Genomic DNA, 22,727 nt, shown 5'->3' on the forward strand with positions numbered 1-22,727 from the left:
CAGAGAAACCACTTCTCCCCCCAGGGTTCCCTGGCTTTTCCATGCAATGATACCACAGTCATTTGCTACTCACGGACAAAGGCTCCTCACCCCTTTTTAGAAGAATCAAGGACTTAACCTTGCTGAGAAATGTCCTGACACTTGAGTGACACCACCAATTCTTTTGCTTTTAATTTGAAGGTTGTTTTTTTGTCAGTTGTGAGGCCTGAACTCTGGGCCTGGGTGCTGTCCCTCAGCTTTTCAGCTTCAGACTAGAGCTCTACCACTTGAGGCACAGCACCACTTCTGGTTTTCTGGAAAATAAGAGATAAGAGTCTCATGCACTTTCCTGCCTGGGCTGGCTTTGAACCACGATCCTCAGATCTCAGCCTCCTGAATAGCTAGGATTACGGGTGTGAGCCACAGCACCCAGCTTTAATTTGGCTTTTTCAGGTAAACCTCATAGTTTTATCCAAGTGATCTATGGACTGTGACCCTCTCATTACCTCCTCCTAAATAGCTGGGCTCCACCAGCGATACACCAGAACCTTTCCTAGAGCCCTTGTCCATTTAGGTTTCCAATAAAAGTTTTGTGAAAATAACTGAAGCCCATTTCTTTTAGATGTCTTCTTTAGTTCAAATTTCTTACTATTTGCATGAGCCTACCCTCAAATTAGCTATGCCAGCCAAGATCTTTGAAGTGCCACATATAAAGCTTTCAGGCTATAATCTAAAACATATGTTGCACAAAGGAATCTATTTCTTCATTGATGTCCTGAGTACAAGCAGACAGGCAAAGCAAATGCCTGTTGATGTGCTTTTCCCTCATCTTGTTCCTGCCTGGGTCAGCATCTGACCTTCAGCACATATAGGCTCCCCACAGTCTGCACAGCAGCATTGCTTCCTGGTCCTGCCTGTGGCCCCTTTGCCATAGCAGAACTAACTTGTAGCTTAAAGTCCAAAACCTGCCCAGGAACTCATAGAGGAGTTACCAGTAGGAGTCAGGGTAGGGTAGACCATGTTTCCTGAGTATATAATGGCTGCTGCTAATATTCTTTCTTGAAGAGGATGCTATAATATTGCTGTGAGAATAGAGACTCTATATCTGAGGAATTAGGATGTAGTTAGAAAAAAAAGGGGAGGAAAAGGACTCATAGGATTTAATTGATAAAAAGTGAATGTAAATGTGGGAAGGTAGCTCAGTGGTAGAGTGCTTGCCTTGCATGCAAGAGGCCGTGGGTTCAATTCCTCAGTACTACATAAGCAGAAAAAGCCAGAAGTGGCTCAAGTGGTAAAGCGTTAGTCTTGAGCTGAAGAGCTGAGGAACAGTGCCCAGGCCCAGAGTTCAGGCCCCACAACGAAAAAAAAAAAGTGAATATAGTTTCCCTTTACTGAACTTGTACACTAATGACCTAGGGTAAAACTTAACCGCTCTGCTTTGCTTTCTCTGTTTAGGAATTGGTGACTTTTGACTCACAATGAAACTGCAGAGCTTCAGTGAAATAATGGATGAGAAAGCGGAGTGCACATTCAGAGTGCAGCAGGAAAGCATGCATTCATTCAGAATTCGGGAAGTATACAGAACATAAGAACATTCACCCTTACTTGTGCATACTCAAGGAAATAATCCTCAGTTAAGATTTTTTTTTAAATAAAAAGACATTCTGTGAAAGTGTCAGGAAAATATTGAGGAAATATAGAGACAAGAGGCAGTGGGGGGTGGGGATTTAGCTTAGTGGAAGTGCACTTGCCTAACAGTAAGGTCCTCAGCTCTGAAAAAAAAAAGAAAGTTGTTTGATTGTCTCTGTCCCTGGTGTCAGCTTCCTATTTCCCCTCAGGTGTAAGTAGCTCTATGGGCTTTGTCTTGGTGCCCCAGCCTTGCTTTGCAGAATTTCCACACATAGTGTATGCAGCGTGAACCTGTGTTTAGTCAACTTCATCTTAGAATTCCTCTATGCATCAGGACATAGGGTATTATTGTTAGCTATGTGCTTACACACAATGGTCAGCTTTCTTAATCCCAGGTGGGTCAGTGGATCAGAGACTGCTTATGAAAAATGCTCTTGACATATGCGGATTCTAAGATACATGTATTGCTCCTGCCAAAATGTTGTCCCTGCGCAGAAAATGAAAGGGACAGCATTCTGAAGGCACCTGCAAGGTTTCCTATTTGGTTTCTCCCTAGCTCTCAGTGGGCACTCCACAATCTGGTGACAAAAAGACTAGTGGTAATTCATGACAGAATCCCGAGCAAGCAGCCCACTTAAAGAGTCATGCAGCCCATGTTTTCCCTGGGTCTTTCAAGCACCCACTTCCCAGAGAAAAGCTTCTGTCCTCAGTCAAATGAGTGCCCTTTCTGCTTCAAGTATCATCCAAAGCCGCATTAATGAAACTGGTGGTGTTTGAAGACTATTCAATATAGATTTGCATGGCTATGACATGCCAAGCAATGTTCTAGAAAGACTGTGGTGGGAACTGAGTATGCACACCAAACACAGACACACACATGCATGCACATACATACAAATGTGTGTGCAGTAAATCCACAGAAGTGAATATGCAGTAATTGGTCATGAGAAGTGTTAAGGGAAAGGAAGTATAGAGGAATCAAAACAGCGGTTGAAAGAGGTGATATTGATGAAGATATATTGTATTCTTAAACTGCTGTGTTAGATAGCAATTCCTTTGTATAACTCCTTAAAGATAATAAATAAAAGAATACATTGCTTTTAAAAGTAAAAGCAAAGAGTTGCCTGGCACTGTTATCTCAACCCTATACTCCTGACAACTCATGAGGCTGAGATCTAAGGGTCCCGTTCAAAGTCCTTGACAGATAAAGTCAGTGAGACTCAAGGGACTGAGCATCATCCATAAACAGAAGAGCCAAACAAGAAAGAGGCCATAAGTTCAAGACTAAGGTCAAACACAAAAAAGGGAAGAAAAAGAAGGGAGGGAAGGGAAGAAAGGAAGGAGTGAGCACTTATAAAAGTCAAGTTTAGAGAAAAATAAAGAAGATGTTAAGTGTGTATTCATATGGTTCCTCTATGGTGGATATAGTAATTACCATAATTGCTATAAATAATCTTTACAGAAGATAGACCAACTAACTAATGTGACAAATAAGCAGAAGGCAGGCTAATGGTACTAGTTATATATATTGATCATTAGATATTATACCAAACAATTCACCTTTTATCCCCTGGACTATGGGGAGGAGCTAACACTCCACTGAGAACAATGAAACCATACAACAAAGCCATTAGCCTGGAGTTACCAGTCAGTGACAGAGCCCAATACCACTCAAGGTTTCTAAAAGTTGCCCTTGGCTACAAACTCAGGGTCACTATCAGACAGATCTATCCCTCTAAGAAAAGTAAGGAGGTTCTTATTTTCAACTGGACTTGTAAAGAGATTTGCAAAATTTAATCTTACCTCCTTGCTCCAGACTACAGGGATTTGGGGAGCAAGCACCCAGCATTCCATAGCTCTTAACCGTTCCTTGTACCTCTGTTTCTAAGACAAAAGAAGCTATTACAATTTATGAAGACAAGAAAGGCAAGACAAACCTGCGGAGTGATTCAAGTATGAGCTCAGGGGAAAAGACAACCAGGCTCCTTAGACCAAGGTTACTGACAAAGATTCGGGGAGAACCTAAACCAAGCCTGGATGGCAAACCCAGCAGCAAAAACCGCCGAGGTCTATGGGAAGGCCAAGTGAGTGGAAGGCAGGGGAGCAACAGGATGGCTCGGCTCGCCCCTCGGCAGCAAAGAAGAGCAAAACAAAGCTCCCAAATTCCACCCTAGTCCCAGGCAATTTAATACATTTTAATTACTTATAACTTGCTGTATTCCAGAACTGCTCTGATAAACTAGGTGTAGGAGAGAATGGGAAAGTAGAAAGATATGTATACCAGCATACAATGGAGACAGGAATGGAGTTAATACAGAAATACACAATGAGTACCACGTAATGACCTCTGTATTCCAAGGGGAGGTGGGGCAGGGTAGGAATTTAGCTTGAGACTGGCTTCCAGCCAATCAAACCATGATACAGATCACAGAGTCCAGAAGAGAAAATAGCTTGCCGTCTTCATACATAAGGCATTGTTACACCACGCCTCCACTCCCCACAAAGCAATCCCTCCCAACTGTGACCACAGCGGAGAAGGATATCCATCCTTTACTCTGAAGGGAAGACTGGATGCAGTGGACAGAACACCAGTCCTTCTCTAGATGGATGACCCTGCTCGTTCCACTTAGAACTTTGCATTGGGATCTTTTCCCAGGCCAGGACTATGCAGGAGGCTTGTCTCTCAAAACTCGGGCAGTGAGCCGCAGTTAGAAGCCCCCAGTCAGCCAGATGACCACAGGGTGGACAGCTGCTGCTAAGCTGTGAGGTTCAGTGAATAACGGGTATCTCATGTATTTATGACTTCCGATGTCTTTAAGTTATAGTGTGTTTATTGTAACAGTAAATCCATTTGTGAGCTAACCGAATATGCCCATTCCCAAACTGCCTTCTCTTTATCTGGAAATAACTCACTCATCTTTTCTCTTCCTCCTCCTCTTCTGTTTCCTCTCCTTTCTACTTCTTCCTCTTCTCATACTCCTCTTCCTTTCCTCCTCTTCTCCCTCCTTTCCCATCTCTTCTTCCTCCTCCCCTCTTTCTCCTCTTCCTCCGTCTTCTGTTGCTGCTTCTGCTCCTCCTCCACCTTCTTCTTCTCCTTTCCTTCCTCCTCTTCCTCCTCCTCCTCCTTCTACTTCTCTTGCAATGTAGGAGATTGAATTCAGGGTCTCATGTTTGCTGGGTAAGACCTCTATCACTTGAGCCACACCCCCAATTCTGTTTGCTTTTAGTTTCTATTTTTAGATAAGATCTCTTCTTTTGCCCAGACTGACCGCAGATCCTAATCCTCCTACCTTCATCTGCCAAGTAGCTTGGATTACAGGTATGTGTAGTGATACATGATGAATAAGTGGTTTTTCTCATCCAGATCTTACCATTGAAGGGCCGAAAGCATGTGTCTTCTTTACCATAATGGCCATGGCATGCAGCTGGTACCAGCAGTAACAAGAACTTAGCAAATATTCATCAGACCATGACAAGACAAAAAGCAGATTCAAAACACAAAAGATAAGGCTGTGATGAGCACCTGCCACGTGGTGGTGGCCAGCTTACCCTGGGTGAGGCTCTGAGGTCAAACCCAAGGCCTGTCCACACAGCTCTCCCTCTGCTCCAAGGGTTCTGACATATTTAGCTGATTGACCTTCCTCCTGAACCTAAAGCATACCATCCACATCCTCAACTGGAACCAACAAGAGCTGGTCTTTTTATTTTTCAAGTAGGTAGCCTGGATCTAGACTTCTTTTCTACCTGAGTATTTTAGAAGAGTTCAATAGATCAGTACAACATTCATTTATCTTGGACTGTCATTTTGATCTATCTTTTATACAGGTTTATACAATTCAAAGGAATTGTAGTCCTCATTATTTCCTCATTGGTTAATAAATTATTAAGAAGTTAGTTTGATGGGGCTTTTTAAGAGGGGGGGGATCAACCTTTGTTGAAGTTGTTAAAAACAGATTTTCCTCTTAAACACTGAGATCAGTTTTTGTTCAGTTTGGTTTTATTTTTTTTAGAGTGAAACCTAAATATACAAACACACCATTGCCTCTTAATTTCTATTGTTTGAAGTCTTTGATTAAATACAATTCCCTGTATAGCTTATCTGAGTTCCCATGGGTATACCTAAGATTGCATTGACCATTCAAAGCCATTCAGCAAGTAAGATATGAAATGCCTGGGACACTTTGCAGCAAATAGTGAAAGTTCATTCAAAGTTTTGGTCCTCCACAGCCACAAAGAGATGTAGGGTGTACAAATAGAATGGCTGAGTCTACTCCCTGCAGGCTGCACCCAACATGGTGGCCTTCCCTCCCATCTTGATAGAGATCTTTCACCTCACAAGTGGTTCCAGAACTCAGGTAATGAATCTTTGAAACAAATCTGTTCGGAGACAATTGCTATTATCTTCTAGGAGTCAACAAACTAGCTGTCAGCCAGCCTTACATTTGGATACTACTGAAAAGACACAGTATGACAGTTCACCAGTTTGTGAGTTTGTGTGAAAAGAGGAAACTATCTTACAGCAAACAGTCCATGCCAGTTAAGAAGTCGCTGGCACTATCAGATAGAGGGAACAGAAGAGCCCAAATCATTGTCAATAATCAGTTTCCTCTGTGCAATTTCTCACCCTCATTTTGCTCATGAGCTATGAACAGGAAAACTCCTGCAAGTGAACCAGTCAGCAACCATCACAAAGCCTCAGGATGGAGGAGAAGAGAACTGATCTAATACATTCCTACAATAAATTCATACATTTGTTACTCCAAACTCCTGCCAAATACATCGTTTCATGAGGGCATAATCTGTAAAAGATTTCCACGGTTGAATGTTTCAACTCAGTACTTTTGCTGCTCTGACACTGAGACTTGTCCCATTGTCACATAAGATGGTGATGTACAGAGAACAATGTCTGGAGCTCAGGCCGCCTGGCCCTCCCCTGTTCACTACTCAGGGTTGAATCTTCTGTACCTCATTCTCTGAATCAGGAAATCAGGAGCCGAACCTCTCTTCTGAAATTGTGTTGAAGCACATATGTGCACGTACGCACACCCCTCCACACACAAACTGCACTACGCACACCCCCCACACACAAACTGCTCTAAAGAGTATGTGCAGTTTGCCCACTTAAGCAACAATTCATAAACACTCTTGAATCCCCCAAAAGAAGTAAAGTATCCCCCAAATGAGAGGTAGAAGGAAAGAAGTTTCTAGAAGCAAAGTAGGAGCCTATTCACAATCAAACTAAAGGGAAGGAACCAAGGATAGCCAGAAGGGAAACTCACAATTCATAGAAAATGAAGAGTGTAAGCCACAGAATCAGAGAAGGGAATGCAGCAAAGGGCAGGGGGGTTGGCTGAGTGGTTGAAACTTCTGTAATGAAAAGTTCTGGACAGGAGTGAAGCCTGCCATGGACTCAAGCCCCAGGCATCCCCCAGGAGGTTGGTGGAGAAACAGATTCCCTAGAGAAGACAATCTGGTCAGATATAACCTGTTGTTCTCTGAGAGAGAGAAGTTCCAGTGTGACCGCTGCTCACCACAGTGACCCAGGGCCCAGTGGCAGGATGCCTGCCCTGTGCCCTGACAAGTCCCACCTGGGAGAGCGTCTGCCCTGCCTCAGGGCCAGTTCAGGCCTGCCATTGTACACAACAGCCCTTGTTTCCTCCTCTAACAAGCAGCTCAATATCCAACCATCATGGGAACCCAGTCCGAGAGGCACAGGCACGATGGAGGGGAAGCTGCCGAGGCAAGCATTTGGAAAGGAGTTGAGATCACAGCAGGCAAAGTGCCATGAGGGTGTGTCTGCAAGGAGTCCTTAGCTGGGTAAGGGAAAGAGGCCAGTGCAGGTGGGCAGGGCACTTCCATAACCAATTTGATCATCTAATAAAGCTGCCTGTGGTGGATAGATGGCTTCTGATTTGACATCTGCAACAGAATAAGGGGCTGCAAATTCAATGAATAGTCTCTGGCCAGAGAAATAAGGTCAAAAGCTTAAGTTTCTGTACTTCCAGTGGTTCCTGGTATCTCCAGTAAGTATACTAAATTAAAAGACATCCTAGGGTTTTCCCTCCTTCTCTTCCCTCCCAAAGGCATTTGTGGTCCCTATGGAGTTCGCAACCCCCTGTAAGGCAGTCGCCACTTCTCAAACTCCTTGCATCCGCTGCAATATTTAGGCATCATGCCAGGAATCCATGACTGGTGCCTATAATCCTTGGTACTCAGGGTACTCAGATCTGGAAAATCACCAGTTGAGGCCGTTCTGGGAATAGAAGTCTGTGGATTCAGCTTAGGTACACCTTTACAGACGTAGGCATTTTCTCTGTCTTGCCACAGCCACCACGGTATGCCCCCCCCCCAAACAGAAGGTCCTGTCCACACAAATATGTTCATGGTGAAAATGGACACTCAACTGGTGCCCATCAGAGGCAGAGTTCAAGCTCATGGTCCGTGGCTAAGTATGAGAGCCTAGGAAAGAATCCACAGGTGCTCTTAGAGTGACTACATGGCGCAAAGTTCCTAACTCCATGGGGGAGGGGGGGTCTCAGAACTTCAACTCTGTAACACATGATCAAACCATGTCATTCTACACCCCAAATTGAAATTCTGCATTACCCTGAAATGCATTACTACACTGGGGGCTGGGGGGGAAGGGAGATAATCTGAGCCATCAACCAACGATAGGTAGAGTTGAATAAATAAGAGAAGGGGAAAACAATTTCAATGAGTTCCACACTGCAAGTGTCCAAAAGATAGGGACTATGGAACCTTCCTATCTCCACCATTCCCTACGAATATTTTCATCACTTCTTTCAGAGAATTCTGAAAGAATTGATGAGTGAGAAAGAACTTCTCACTCCTATCAGAGGACTGAAGAAGCACAGGTCCTGAGAAGTCAGGTGCCTTGGTCCTTCAAGTTCTATGAAATAGACGTCTAGATTTCTCCACATCTATTCCTGCATTGCCTGGTTTGGCTTTTGTTTGGAGCAAAATGCTAAGCAATAAAGCTTCCTTAAGCAGTCTTCTCTTCTGGGGGGGGCGGGGTGAATGTGTGGAGCCCCAGTTGCTAAGAATAGCTCAGAACACCTTGGAAGGAGCTCTGGATCTGAAAGGAAGCCCACTGTGGAGTGTGTCTCCTTCTCCCCAACCCATCTGTCATTATGAATTTCCAAAAGCGCATCAGAGATGGTTCGATGTGTGGAGGCATGTCTTTTCTCCTATTTCCTTTCAAACACTCAGCTACGCCAACTATTTTTCCTTCTCCAGTGAGGTGCATTTTGGTAACTGGATGATGGATAGACCTTACAGAATCCTCTAAGGAAGAAAGAGAGCAGCAAGAGCCAGGAGAACTTGCCGAAAACAGCAAAGAAATGTAGGCAGTTCCCAAAGGAAGATTTCTTTAACCATATACAGAAAAGCACAACTTTCACTTCACATGACTTTCCCCAACTTTTGTTTTCTAAACTAGGTAGCAAAGATTAGAGTGCCAAAAATGACTGGAGGAAATTTTTGTGGGAATGCATGGGTATGGAAACACACTGCGCGGGAGGAGTGCAATCATCCTGAAAGTCTCCATTTCCAAGTCTTTGCAAACTCAAACTTAGGGGCTCTGTTGTCTAATACACAGATAAGCTTCCAAGAAGAGTTTTTGTATTTCAAAGAAAACTCTCCAACAATGATTGTTTCTTAAAAACAAAAATAGAAGTAATTATCTATGGGTTATAGAGTGTGGTTGTTTAAAATTATTTTTCTTATTTGTTCATAACAAATAAGAAAACATGACTTTTTATTAGTATTTTGATGGGGTTGCACCCAGGGTAACAATTCCAGAAGTCAGGTTACAAGTACAATGCTTCCTGGGCGACGCCACCCCTTCCTTCTCGTTCCCCATGCCCCCCTCCAATCCCTTATTTGTGGAGCTGCTGCTCTGTCTGGAGACAATAGGAGGAACTAGTTGTGGCCAGAACAAGTCAAGCCTTGTGCCTTCGTGGAGTTTTATATAGTCTCTACTTGAGAAAATCATAAACTTACGTCATAAGGGCAACTTGTTACCTAGGTGCCAAAGCAAGCTAAGGTGTCCCAGGCACATGGGACGGACCAACCAACCTGTCCACAGCTGTGCCTCAAGCTGATTTCCATCCTCACTGCTCAAAAACCTCACAAAATCCAAATGTGTCTATGATAGTCACTGCCTGAAAACAGATAGACTGAAGCTACATAGTCCAGTCCTCCACCCACTCATCAGGAGCTATGCCTGCCCCTAAGCACAGAGTCATTACCAGTCCTGATTCCTGACCAGTTCTGACCTTGCTTGGCCTCACACTGCCATTTGCTGATGACCAGGGTCCCTTCCATTTACAGCAGTCATGAGGATGTGTCTGCCGTGAGCCTCCAGCAGGACTCCAAGGAGTTGGGGGGGGGAGGGAGAATGAGTGCCATGGGCAGCTGACATTAATGATCCAAGTATGCATGAGAGGTGCTGATGGGTCAGCCTGGAAGCCGTATTTGAAAAATAAATAAAGCAAAAAGGGCCGGAGGCATTGCTCAGATGATATAACTTCTGTCTAGTAAGGGCATGGCCCTGACTTCAAAGCCTAGCATGCAAAGAAAAACAAAATGATGGCAGTCATGTCCTGACCCTTTCACTGTCTGTTACGCAGTGCTGGGCTGGGTGACCCCAATGGGCTGTGACTCACAGCCTGCCTCTGGGACTGGAAGCCTAGACTTCAATCTGGTGGCCTCATGCTCTTCCTTAGTGTTTTCTTCCAAAGCTGGCATTTTACCACTTGAACCACACTTCTACTTGAGCTGGCATTTTTGCTGCCAGATAGTAAAAAAGAAAAAAGAAAAAGAAAACCCAGAAGTACTTAGTCCTTAACAATGGTAAGGAAATAAAGATAACACTTTATTTAATCCATCATGCCATTTAAATGTAGTTTATCTACCCAGAAAACAAACACAAGTACTTCCCAGGTGAAAAAGGTGAACTATGTCCTTTGTCATGTAAATTTGTGTTCCCCCCCACCACTACCACTGTCAACATAAGAAAAGGAGTGGGCGCTGGAGAATCATTCCATCAAATCAGACCAGGTGAAGACTAAGTTGCTGCTCCAGGCCTAGGACTAGAGAGAGGTGAATGCGGAAGGAACTCCATTTCATATTGCACATTGGCGTGAATGCAGTCTCAGAGAGTGAGCTTGGATGCCCTGCTGTTGAAACTCCAATAAGAAGAGGACAATGCAACTCCATTAGTCACCACCCTGCCTCTGGACATTTCCATCCTTTCATTAAAAATGAAGCTGGCAAAAGCAGAACTCTACCCCATGAACAGTCACGATGTTATTTTCAAGCGCGTTCCTCCCTTGCTTTTCCTTCCGCGGGGCCCTGGACAGCCAGAATAGAGCTCCTCCCCATCAGGCTTCACAGTGGCCCTGTGGAGTGCACAGAGGTGTCCTGAGGAGCAGCGAGCAGGTGTGGGACCAGAACTCTTCTCCCAGCCTCCCTCTCCAGTCCCCTCTCCTTCCCATCTCCAACTGCATTCTAAATCCCAATGTCCTAAATTAGCCCTGGGGTACAGGTCACACCAAGAGCAGAGAGGGGGTACAGGTCACACCAAAAACAGAGAAGGGATACAAGTCACACTACCAAGAGCAGAGAGGGGATAGAGTCATACCAAGAGCAGAGAGGAGGTACAGGTTAAACACTGAGAATAGAGAGGGGTACAGGTCACACCACTGTGAGCAGAGAGCATCCTATGGGGAGGGGAGAAGATGGCACCCACCAAGGCTGATGAGCAGGAAACCAAACCACACTCCCGCAAACAACCACACACACACACCAAACAACCACACACACACACCCCAAACAATCATAAACATCCCAAACAACCACACACATCCCAAACAACTACACACATCCCAAACAACCACACACACCCCAAACAACCACACACATCCCAAACCACACACTTCCCAAACAACTACACACACCCCAAACAACCACACATACCCCAACCACACACACCCCAAACAACCACACACACCAAACTCAGCAGCATTGCTGTTTTGAGACACATCTGCCTGGATAGTCTTCCATCTCCATGGACCAAGAGTGAGGCTAAGGCTTTGGGCCTAGTCAGGGCTTGGACCTCGACTGTCAATAAATAAGCCATATATGCTGCTCATCCGATGATGTCAATTCGCCAACACAATCACTGGGTGCATCTAAGGTTTGGGCTCAGTAGGATCACAGAGGGACAATACATCCTCAGCTACATGCTGGTGGCTGGCACCTATCATCTCAGCTACTTAGCAGGCTGACATTAGAAGGATCAAGGTTCTAGGACAGACCGGGCAGAAAGGTCCACAAGACACTGTTTCTGGGGGAGAAAAACAGTGCGGTGACATGGGCCCGGGAGTCCCACATCACCGGTGAACCTAGAGGAGGTGGATTCAGACACAGTCATACAACATTGGCAGAAAGCAAAGGAACCTAGAAGCAAGGTTCAAGTGGCAAAGCATCTGTATAACAAGTGCAAGGCTCTGAGTTTAAACCCTAGGATCACCAAAATTTTGAACAGCAAAAATGAGCAAAATGTGCTCATTTTAGGGCTTGTCCTGAGTCAAACCCCAGCATACAGGCTTGCATAACCCTCATTGCAACCTTGTGTGTGTTTACTTGACGTCTGAGAAAGAGTGGCTCCGAACCCAGAAACACTTTGCGATTCTACAGATGGAACTCAATCCCAGCTCCCTAAAAAGAGCTGTGGGTGGAGTGTGTCCTTTCTCCTCTGGACCAGGGTTGACATGGTCTCAAGGCCTGGCCCGGCCACATCTGTGACATTCACGGGTCAGGGAGTGTGGCCCTGTGTGTGCTCTCTCTACCTCTGTGGTTCAGACAGTTAACATGTCCTAGAATTCCAGGTTTTGAGCCAGGTGGCCTGATGTCCCCACCTGGCACATCAAGACACTTACATTTCAGTCTCATCACTTGTGGCCTGAAAATAGCAACACAGTCCAATGTATGGAAAAGAAGAAGGAAGAAAAAGATGGGAACGTCTCCCCCAAAGTTTCAAAGGCTCCTCAAGTTGACAACAGAAGGCAATAGGAGACTCAGCATGAGAATGTGGCACCCAAAATAAAGGCCTTTATCAAAAACTTCCCAGTGGATGGGGAAACTGAGTCTCCAAGAGGCAGACGGTGACCCTAGGCTCTTCCTGCCCAGGGGTAGGTAGAGACGTGGGCTGGAGCTTGAAGTATCTGTGCACCTGTTTTAACCCAGTCAGCACGTGGGTCAGGACACTGGTCCTGTTATACAACATCCTCCACTGCCTCCCCCAGTCCAAAAGGTGGGATGTATGCAGGGTGCACAAAGAATCGGCACTGAGAACAGGCAAATCTCTGGGAGCCCACAACACAGATGCTTCAATGTATATTATGTACATCCTGGAAAATCACACATGCTCTTGAAAGTGCAAAGTCAGACTTCCTCTTCCCTCCCTCTCACTTTCCCTCCTCACAGGCTAAGCCTTATGCAGAGGTGATAAAAATCAGCCTCAGGATCCAAACCAATGTCCTCAGTCCTGCAAACCCTTCCAGGAGGCAGGGTGGCAGAGCCAGGCTGCCAGTAGAACACACACACAGACACACACAGACACACACAGACACACACACACACACACACACACAGAGACCCACCCACCCACACACACACACACACACACACACACACACACACACACACACACACACACACACACACACACACACACACACACACACACACCGCTCATCCCAGAGATGGCTTATTGATGCAATTACATGGTTCAAAGCCAGTGGCACCTGACGGGGGAAGAAAAAGACAAAACCAGAAAGGGCGGGATGGCCTCAGCACTACTCCCTCGGGCCGGCTGTACAAGTGCCAAGTGCCTTTTCCTTGTGAACCACAGAGGCAGGTGCGGGCCGGCAAGCAGACAGGACCACAGCCCTGGCAACAGGAGGAAGTGGTAGTTGAGGTTTCCCGATAGATCTCCTGATCCTCTCTGGACCTCAGGACCTCTCCTAGGCTCCCCAGTGCTTTCCCTCTCTGGTCTCTGCTTGGCCTGCTCAAGAGGGACAGACAGACAGAAGTTAAAAGAGCAAGATTAGTTTCCTTTCACCCCTAACCCATCTCCTCATCCCTGTCCAGGGGCAGGGAGTACAAAGGTAGACACACAGGGAATCAAGAGCTCCAGGCTGCTGCCATTGGATCAGTGGGAAACTGGGCTGTTTGCATTTCCAAGTGCTGAATGGCCGGCCACTGTGATGTCCATGTTGATAATTCCTGATGCTTTGTATTCCAGCAAATGTTTAATCCCTCACTGATCAATAATCCTCACTCGGCTGTTCTTTTTTCCTTTTTTTAAAGAACCAAATCCCTTTTTACTCTTCAAATCCTTGAATAAAATTAGACTGCTTTAGCCCTGGATGCGTTATTCCTCAAAGAAGCTGTGTGGTTTCATAATCTCGGTTGGGGTATTTTTAAAGGGACTGCCTAGACACACTTGTTCTTGGTGTCACCTAACTTGTCTCTGCAATTGCTGTGTGTTATAAGCTGGTCTCCTCAGACACTGCTTTCAACACAGATCTACTTTTTTTTTCACTCAAAAGAAGAAAATAATTCAAAGTGAAGTTATTTGCCCTAACTAAACCAGTGAGTCTAATCTTTGCATTCCTGGCTTACACTTAAGTCCTTCTGTACAACTTGATTTCTACCTTCCATCTATAATTTCTTTCCAAAACCATATTGAAAAGAAAACAGCTCCATTCCTAGGCCATCTTAAGAAGCTGTACTTCTTTCTTAGAGGCACGGCTGAATGTTTTGGAAAATGCACATGACACATGGAAAGAGACAACGGCTCTGTGCTCACAGGGGATGGGCTGGCAGGGGGGTCTCACAATCCACTCCAGGTCCACCAAAGTTCCACAAACAACGGCAACAGAAAGAAACTGCCTTTCATCTGTAGCAGCAAACAAAGCAGCAACTTTCACCAAAGCTAACCCAAGCCAGGAGTACATCCCACACACACCAACCACTTCCACAGTTAGCCCATAAGAGCCCAAGCAGCTCACCACAATATTTATTAGAAAAACACATAATTTGTGGTGGAGAAAGAAGAGTATCTCATACAAAAAAGAAAAAAAGGGGGGGGGAAGCTCCTTCAAATGCAATTAACCAAAAGACATATTTCCCCTGTGTTTGTAAAGATCACTCTATGAGAAGCATAGTTTTTGTGTGAGAGGAGGGGGGGGTGGAGAGAAATGGGTTATCCCCACTAGTTAAGAAAGACAATTAAATTACTGGAGATTACCTTCATCATTAAGGAGAATGGGCTTTATTCATATTTACAGACCTAAGCAGACTTCAGTTTCCAGGTCACAAATGAATCTCTTCTCGTCTCAGATGCACATGTGGACACTGACATGGGCTGCTGTTGAGTTGATTGGATAATAATCTTATTCTCAAGCTCCTGCTGGAAAGAAGAGCTCCAGAGGAGGGCAGCAGGGGGAGGGGGAGATGGGTGAGGGAGGGAGGGAGGGAGGGAAGCGAGGAAGGAAGGAAGGAAGGGATAAAAAGAAGAATCCAATCATGTATTCTTCCTGGTTGGAAAAAAAAGTAACCCCAGTATCCTGGAAGGATTTCAAACACAGGCGAACAGTGTGCAGGAGGGTGTGTTAACAGCATGCCTTACTGGTGTGGCCTGCCTGAGACACTCTTAATGAATATTACTTCCTTCCCATTGGCTGTTCCCGCTAGAAACCCAGACCCATCCCTCCTTTCAGAAGTCAGGAATTCAGCTCCAGCCAAAGTCCAGAAAACATGCTCACGCAGGGACAAGGCTCCACCACCGATCCATAACCTTTGAGGTTGTGTCCTACAGTCAACCTGACCAACAGTACATAGGAGTGAATTTTTTCTGCCTTGGGTTGTGTTCCCAGCTTTGTGTCTGTTCTAAACTGAAGGTCCATCAAAGAAAAGAAAAATAGACAGCTTTCTTTAGAGAGAACATGCTGTCCTAAATGCTGGGGAGAAAGAACTTTCTCAATCAGGCTTCCAAAACCAGATCTGAAACGTTGTCTATATCTTAAAATCCATCCAGGTGATTTTTTTTTTAAAACTCTGTGCCAAAATAAAGTAAAATCCCCAATTAATATATGTCCTTTTGTGGACTGAAGCTTCATCTCCCTCTGAAATGTCACATACCAATGCACCCTTTGAATAGCTGTTCAGAATCACTTGGAGCAGCAATATCTAAGCAGTACACAAATATGCATTCAGGTGACAGGATGACTAAGTTTTCTTTTCCAAACAATGCTCTTCTCCCTAACTTCTCCTGTCTGCTTACTGACAGGAGACCTGATGTTCTCAACATTTTAAAGCAGATAAATTTTTGAGAATATGAGCAGATATAATTCTTGCTCATAAGAAAAAAAAGCAACAAAAAATTGAAGGTGGGACAGAAGAAATGGAGAAAAACATTTTATTTTAAAAAATAGTAATAATAAAATATTTTGTGGCCCATTCAGTATTTCCCATATATAATTTATTAAAATTAGATCAAATTACGAATATTAAGTGCTCATTTGAACTAAAGTGCTTCCTCTTTCATACATACACGCACACACAAACAATTTGTGTTGTATCAGTTTCAGAAGGCAACAGAAACTCTAAGGATACAAAGAAATATGGTGTCCCCAGCCTCTAATACAAAGCATGCTGGGCAGCCCTGAGCTCCTGGATTACTGAAAGGTGTTTCTGTGCACATAATTGCAAGGCTTCCACCTCTCCCTCCCTGCCTGTAACTCATTGCACAGCTGCAGGAAGCTGTGGCTCTAGTCCCCTTATCTAAGGTCCTTGGTCCTTGTTCCATAAAGTATTTTCCTTACCACTATTAAATAAATGAGATGTCCTTCCTGTAATTCTAGGTTTCTGTGTTTAGAATGGAGGTGATTTTGTTTTTAATGCTTTGCTGAAGAGGGAAGAATAAAACTGAGCTCTCGCTCCAAGAGTGTTTATTTATGCTATTATAAGAGCAAACTAACTTTTCAGCACTTAGATAAAAAAATCAGTTTGCAAAGGCTAAACAACTTTCCTGTCCCTACACCAAGAGTGGGGGTAAAATAAAAATATTCATTTGACCTAAGACGATCACATGAGAGTTGTAAGAGTCTTCCCCCCACTCTTGAGAAAAGAGGGTAAAACCTGGGCCATAACCAGTGCCTGAGTCTGCCATGACCTCATCTAGGGGCCTTCAGCCTATGTCTGTGTGGGGTGTGTGTGTGTGTGTGTGTGTGTGTGTGTGTGTGTGTGTGTGTGTGTGTGTGTGTGTGTGTGTGTGTGTGCTTCAGCCTGTCTGTGTGGTGTGTGTGTGTGTGTGTGTACACCAATGCAGACAAAGTCCCTATGTGCGGCCGATGGCCTAGTGTACTAGGGTGGCATGGTTCCTCAATAAGTGTAAATTACATCCACGTCTCCAGATTTGTTTCCATGAACTATACTAGAAAAATGCATCTTAACCAAAGAAAGATATATATTACCACAGATACAGGATCATATATAGTATGTGATATATCATTGTATGATTCAATTCATACAGAGCTGTAGGCATAAAAATAACTTAAGTGGATATTGTTCAAAGTGGTAGTCATTCTGGAAGGTAGCATCTTGGAGAGACCTTAACTTATGAGGCACTTTTTGGAGTGCTGGAAGCGTTCCATTTCCTGATGGGAGTGGTACGTATAGGGGGACTCATGTGTATATTTGCCATTGGATTTTATACTTTCTAGTATGTGAGTCATTCCTCACCAAAAAGAAAAAAAGAATCTACCAAGTAAGTTCAGTGATCATTGATGACTTCTTTAAAATCCATTATTTTTGCCAACTTCAAAAAAAATCTGTGAGAAAAAAACGAATTCTTTGCTCTGTTCATTATGAGAACAAAATCAAATGTGAATAATTTAGTGACGGGTTGAGGTTTGACATCTCAAAGCGTTTGGGGCCTGAATTTTTCAGAAGCTCTTGGTTTCACGGTTCACGTTGGCACTCCAGGGCTTCACATCATCAGAATTCAGATATCTGCACTTGGCAATTTTATATGTGGACATCTACACGTCACATTCTAACAGCACATCAAAACTCATTACATCCAGAAGCAAGTTTGTTATCTCAAAATAGGCACCTTCTTAACCACCCGCCCCCACCAAATTCCTTCACCTTGTTCTATTTTTGTGTCAGAGAGTTTCTCCTTTTCTCATTACCCACTTGGAAATTTGTCTTTGAGTAACTCAGCTGTGCTTTCATACTGACTTTCCACATCTCTCACATCCTACTCTTGGCCACCACTCCTATGAGCGTATTAGCAATGAATGCCTAATTAGTATTATGGTTCCTGTCTCTGCCTCCACAGCACCACCGAGGAAATCTTCCCTCTGTGCTCCTGACAGTCCTCTGCTGCTGCAGCACAAAACCCATCCTCAATGTGACATTCAAGGTCTCCTCTAGCCTCCTCTCCCCACGGCTCCACCGCAACCCTACTGTCCCACTGCACCTCACCAGCACAGGAAGGGACCGGGCATATTCCTCCCCCACCACCCCTGCTCGTGCCTCGAATCCTTCCTTTCTATGACATCCAAATATTGCATACCTCATAAAGACAAAACATTCACTGTCTCCCTGAGATGATTTCTGTGAAATGGCTTTCCCCATTGAAGTGCCTGTGTGGTTCTATCAGTGGTCAGGCAGGTAATTCTCACCTATGCCAATGTCTCCCAGTGTTCGCTGCCCCTTTTATATTGTGGTTTTGTTATCAGTGGTGGCACACATCAGTTTATAAATACAATGCACCTTGATCATGCCACCCCTTCATCATTCTCTCCCAACTCTCCCAAAACCAGCCCTGTTCTCAATTCTTGGTTTCACAGGATACATGTTAAGTATTATGGTTGCCTTCCTCTCTTCATTCATCCACCCTCCCTCCCCTTGACCTACTCATACCTTTAAAGTGCCAGTTTCCTGGTATTCATTTCATTGGACTATGAGTTTGTTTTCCTGAGGAATTTTACCATCCGAATTCTCCCCTGCAAATACCATACTTCAGTTAATACATCTGTGTACACTTGCATACAAACTGTGTCTGTTTAATTGTACACTTACGAATTAGTTTCTCATTTCCATGTGTGTAAGGCCTTGTCTTCACAAAGTAAAATAATAAAATTTCCAAGTTGAAAATTATATTAAGTGAAGTAAGCCAAGCCCAAAGAAACATAGTTCCCATGGTTCCCCTTATTTGCAATATCTAGTATATGTCTGAGTCAAGCAGAAAAAGTCAGATGAGGTAATGTTAGGGAAATAAACCCTAAGATATGTATTCAAATGTTTTCTTTCATGCGATTGTTTCTAACGCATTTATAAGATTATTTCTTTGTTGCTTTCTATGTCCCTCCCCCATTTTATAACCCCTACTTTCACTGTATTTGATGTCGGTATAATTTGTGGAGGGGAAAGGGAAAAACAAGTCATTTAAACGAGGATACAGGTGGACCCATTGCGACAATGAGAAGTACAAGTTGTCATGTCGAAAACGAACTTTACAACTTCGGTGGGGAGGGGGAGGGGAGGATTGGGGGAAAGGGGGATGTGAAGGGATGGGAAGGGGAAACAAAGGAGGAGGCTACAATGCTTGATAATAAATGTACTCATTATCTTGCCCATGTAATTGTAACCCCTCTGTACAGTATTTTCACAATAAAAAAATATAAAAAAAATTTCCAAGTTGATGAACTCCAAAGCCAAGTGTTATTTTTTTCTCTATGACTCAAGTGTCTCAATGAAGATCTGCTCAGAAGTCGAACTCACAAATTACTAAGTTAGAAACATCAGCAGGGAATCTGTGTTATGTTTGCATTGCATTTAAAATGTCCTTACTATGATATATATCAACAATAGAATGTTGATCTTTTATGTTTGCACAGGCTTTTATGCCCCACCTAAAGTATCTCCTGATTCCCCAACCTTTCAAGTGAAGACAACAGCTTTATTGGGGTGATTTTTTGGGGGGGGTCCAGTCATGGGGCCTGAACTCTGGGCCTGGGTGCTGTCCCTCAGCCCTTCAGCTCAAGGCTAGCACTCTATCACTTGAGCCACAGCGCCACTTCCGGCTTTTTTCTTTTTGCTTATGTGTTGCTGAGGAATCGAACCCAGGGCCTCAGGCATGCAAGGCAAGCGCTCTACCACTGAGCCACCTTCCCAGTCCTGGGGCCATTTAACAGAGCAAAGCCACATTCTGGAGACAGATAGTCCAATTTCCTTTGGAACAAAGAGACGAAGTTCTCCAACTCTGGCAGACCTGAAGTCAATGCCAGTTCACGTGATTACCTGATGCTGAATTACTTAACTTCTTGTGTAAAAAGATAGGGCTGCAGAGGTGCCCACCTCCTATGTGTTGTGAAGATGATTTGAGGAAATGCCAGGCATCAGGTGCTATGCAGAGAAGAAAGTCATCAGGGGCAGAACTCCCATGCTGCACCCAGAACCTCCCCCTACACCTCGCCCCCACTACACCCCCCACTGCTCCCACCGCACCCTTCCATCCCCACCGTGTGGGCCTCCCCACTCCCGGCTGGCCCGTCACCCCCTGACCTGGGCCGCCCTCCCGCTGGACCAGACACCCCTCCACCACTAATGGGATCCTGGCTGCACAAGGCCTCTGTCGGCTCTGCAGGCTGGGGAGACAGCGCCCTCAAGTGGCCACCTGCGGAGCAGCACCTGCTGCCCTGTCCAGGGGGGCGGCGGGCCCAGAGCCTGGCCAGGCAGCTCCCCCACCAGGCACAGGGCCCCACCCAGCCTCCCTGCTGTGCCAGGTGCCCTCCTCACCAGTCTCTCTGAGATGAGGGTGAAGTTGGTCCAGACTGCCTCCAACTGAGAGCCTCCAACCTCTGCCTCCAGTACCGCGGGGACCACGGAGTGGTGGGCGTTGGGTGCAGTCAGGGTGGGAGCCAAGGCCAGGCTGGGCCTGCCAACCCTCAGCCCGGCTGGCCCCGCTGATCCCCGTGACCCAGCGACCCTACGACCCCGGCCCCGTGCAGAGCAGCAGGTGACCCACAAGCTCTGTGCTCTGCTCCCTGAAGAGCCACGGAAGAGCGGCCGGGAGCATAAGGCAACATTCACACCCAGCACCTAGGACAATGGAATGACTCACACTAACACCACACACACAATCACACACACCACACACGGTCACACTCCACACACCACACACCACACACGCTCATTCAATCACACCACACACACCACACGCTCACAGTCAATTACACCACACACACGCTCACTCACACACCATACACCACTCACACCACACACCACACATGCTAACACTCAATCATACCACCCATTTTACTCACACCACATATGTTCACACTCACAATCACACTACACACGCTCACTCAAATCACACCACCCACACACCACACATGCTCATACACCACACAACACACACCATACATGCTCACTCACATACACCACACATGATCACACCACACCACACCTACAGCACTCACACCACACTCAGTCATACCAAACTCACACCACACAGTCATACCACACCACTCACGCTCACACTCACCACACACCAAAAGTACCACACACTACATGCTCACTCACTTAATCACACCACACACACCACACTCACACTCAATCACACACACCACACATGCTTGCTCACAATCACACCACTCACACCACATACACCACACTCACACCACATGCTCACACTCATACCACACCACACACACACCACACACGCTCAGTCACTCAATCACACCACACACACCACACACACACTCAATCACATCACACACACACCACTCACGCTCACACATACCACCCACCACCCACACTCACACTCGCACACTCACCACACACCACACACACACACACACAACCCCCTGGTCTGTCACCTTGAGCTGAAGAGCGCAGAGACAGCACCCAAGTCCAGAGTTCAAGCCCCACAACTGACCCCTCCAAAAAAATATCCTGAACTGAACATAGCATATATGTATATATGTGAAATAACATGGCAAAATTCCTTTGTGTAATACACACTTAAAAAAATGAATGATAGGAAAGTAATATAGGCTCTTCTGGGTGATCAGGTACTAGCAGGAGGGAAGAGGGCCAAGGAGAGGGCAAATTAAGTACTTTACACATGTATGAAAATAGAATAAAACTTATTTTCAACGATTTGTATGCATGTATGGAAATGTCTGAGAGCTAATATAGTAGAAGCCAGGCACTGGTGGCTCACGCCTGTAATCCTAGCTACTCAAGAGGCTGAGATCTGAGGATCGAGATTCAAAGCCAGCCTGGGCAAGGGAAGTCCCTGACACTCTATCACCAATTAACTACCAGAAAACTGGAAGTGGTGCTGTGGCTCAAGTGGTAGAGCTCTAGCGTTAAGCTGAAGAGCTCAGGGATGGTGCACAGACCCAGAGTTCAAGTCCCACAACTGACAAAAAATAAATAAAGAAAGAAAAAAAAAGACAGTATATATGGCTTTAAATCTAATATATTAAACTTTATTCTTAGGAGTAAATAACCAAGCATTTCTCAGTTTTCTGAGGTCTCATTAGCAGTATAATAATTTCAGTAGTTCATCTAGACATAAAAAGTCAAAGTTTATTCCATAAATAAGAACACAATTTAATCCAAAATTACTAAGAGTCTTAAATGCCATCTTATTTTCCTCTAGCTATGATGGTATTTTTTCCTCCAAGACTGAATAAATAATACTAAACTAAGTGGGTATCCAATGACTCACCTGTACACTTGAAAATTTCACTTTTGGATTGTTATCTATCTCCCATAAGCCTTCATTGAAACCTTTTTATTTATTTGGTTTGCCATACTTTTCCTTATTTTCTGAGTAAGGAAATATATCCTTTGGTCCTAAAAAAGCACTAAAACAGAAGAAGATAATAAGTGCAATGCAACCTCAAATAAATATATACATAGTGCATTACTAAAATAACACTATTATATGATGCATTTCATAAAATACAAATTAAAGGGAAGACAAGGATATAAAGTCTGATGAA

The 22,727-nt window shown here is 44.8% G+C and overlaps 1 long non-coding RNA gene across 3 annotated transcripts; it reads right to left on the minus strand.

The window, feature by feature from the left end:
* Nucleotides 1–10,371: 10,371 nt before the first annotated feature.
* LOC138818353 (uncharacterized) lies at nt 10,372–22,518 on the minus strand. Of its 3 annotated transcripts, XR_011369075.1 has the most exons (6): nt 22,451–22,518; nt 18,631–18,713; nt 14,990–15,106; nt 14,507–14,596; nt 13,419–13,699; nt 10,372–11,030 (listed from the first exon to the last, which is right to left on the minus strand). It is a non-coding gene; the product is annotated as an uncharacterized lncRNA (long non-coding RNA). The 3 variants fall into 3 exon arrangements; XR_011369073.1 differs by lacking the exon at nt 22,451–22,518 and having other exon boundaries at nt 18,631–18,893; XR_011369074.1 differs by lacking the exons at nt 13,419–13,699; nt 14,507–14,596; nt 22,451–22,518 and having other exon boundaries at nt 18,631–18,893.
* Between the last annotated feature and the right edge of the window lie 209 nt (nt 22,519–22,727).

The sequence above is a fragment of the Dipodomys merriami genome, unplaced genomic scaffold (genome assembly GCF_024711535.1).
Source record: "Dipodomys merriami isolate MVZ:Mamm:240054 unplaced genomic scaffold, mDipMer1.0.p SCAF_74, whole genome shotgun sequence".
Taxonomy (NCBI): Eukaryota; Metazoa; Chordata; class Mammalia; order Rodentia; family Heteromyidae; genus Dipodomys; species Dipodomys merriami.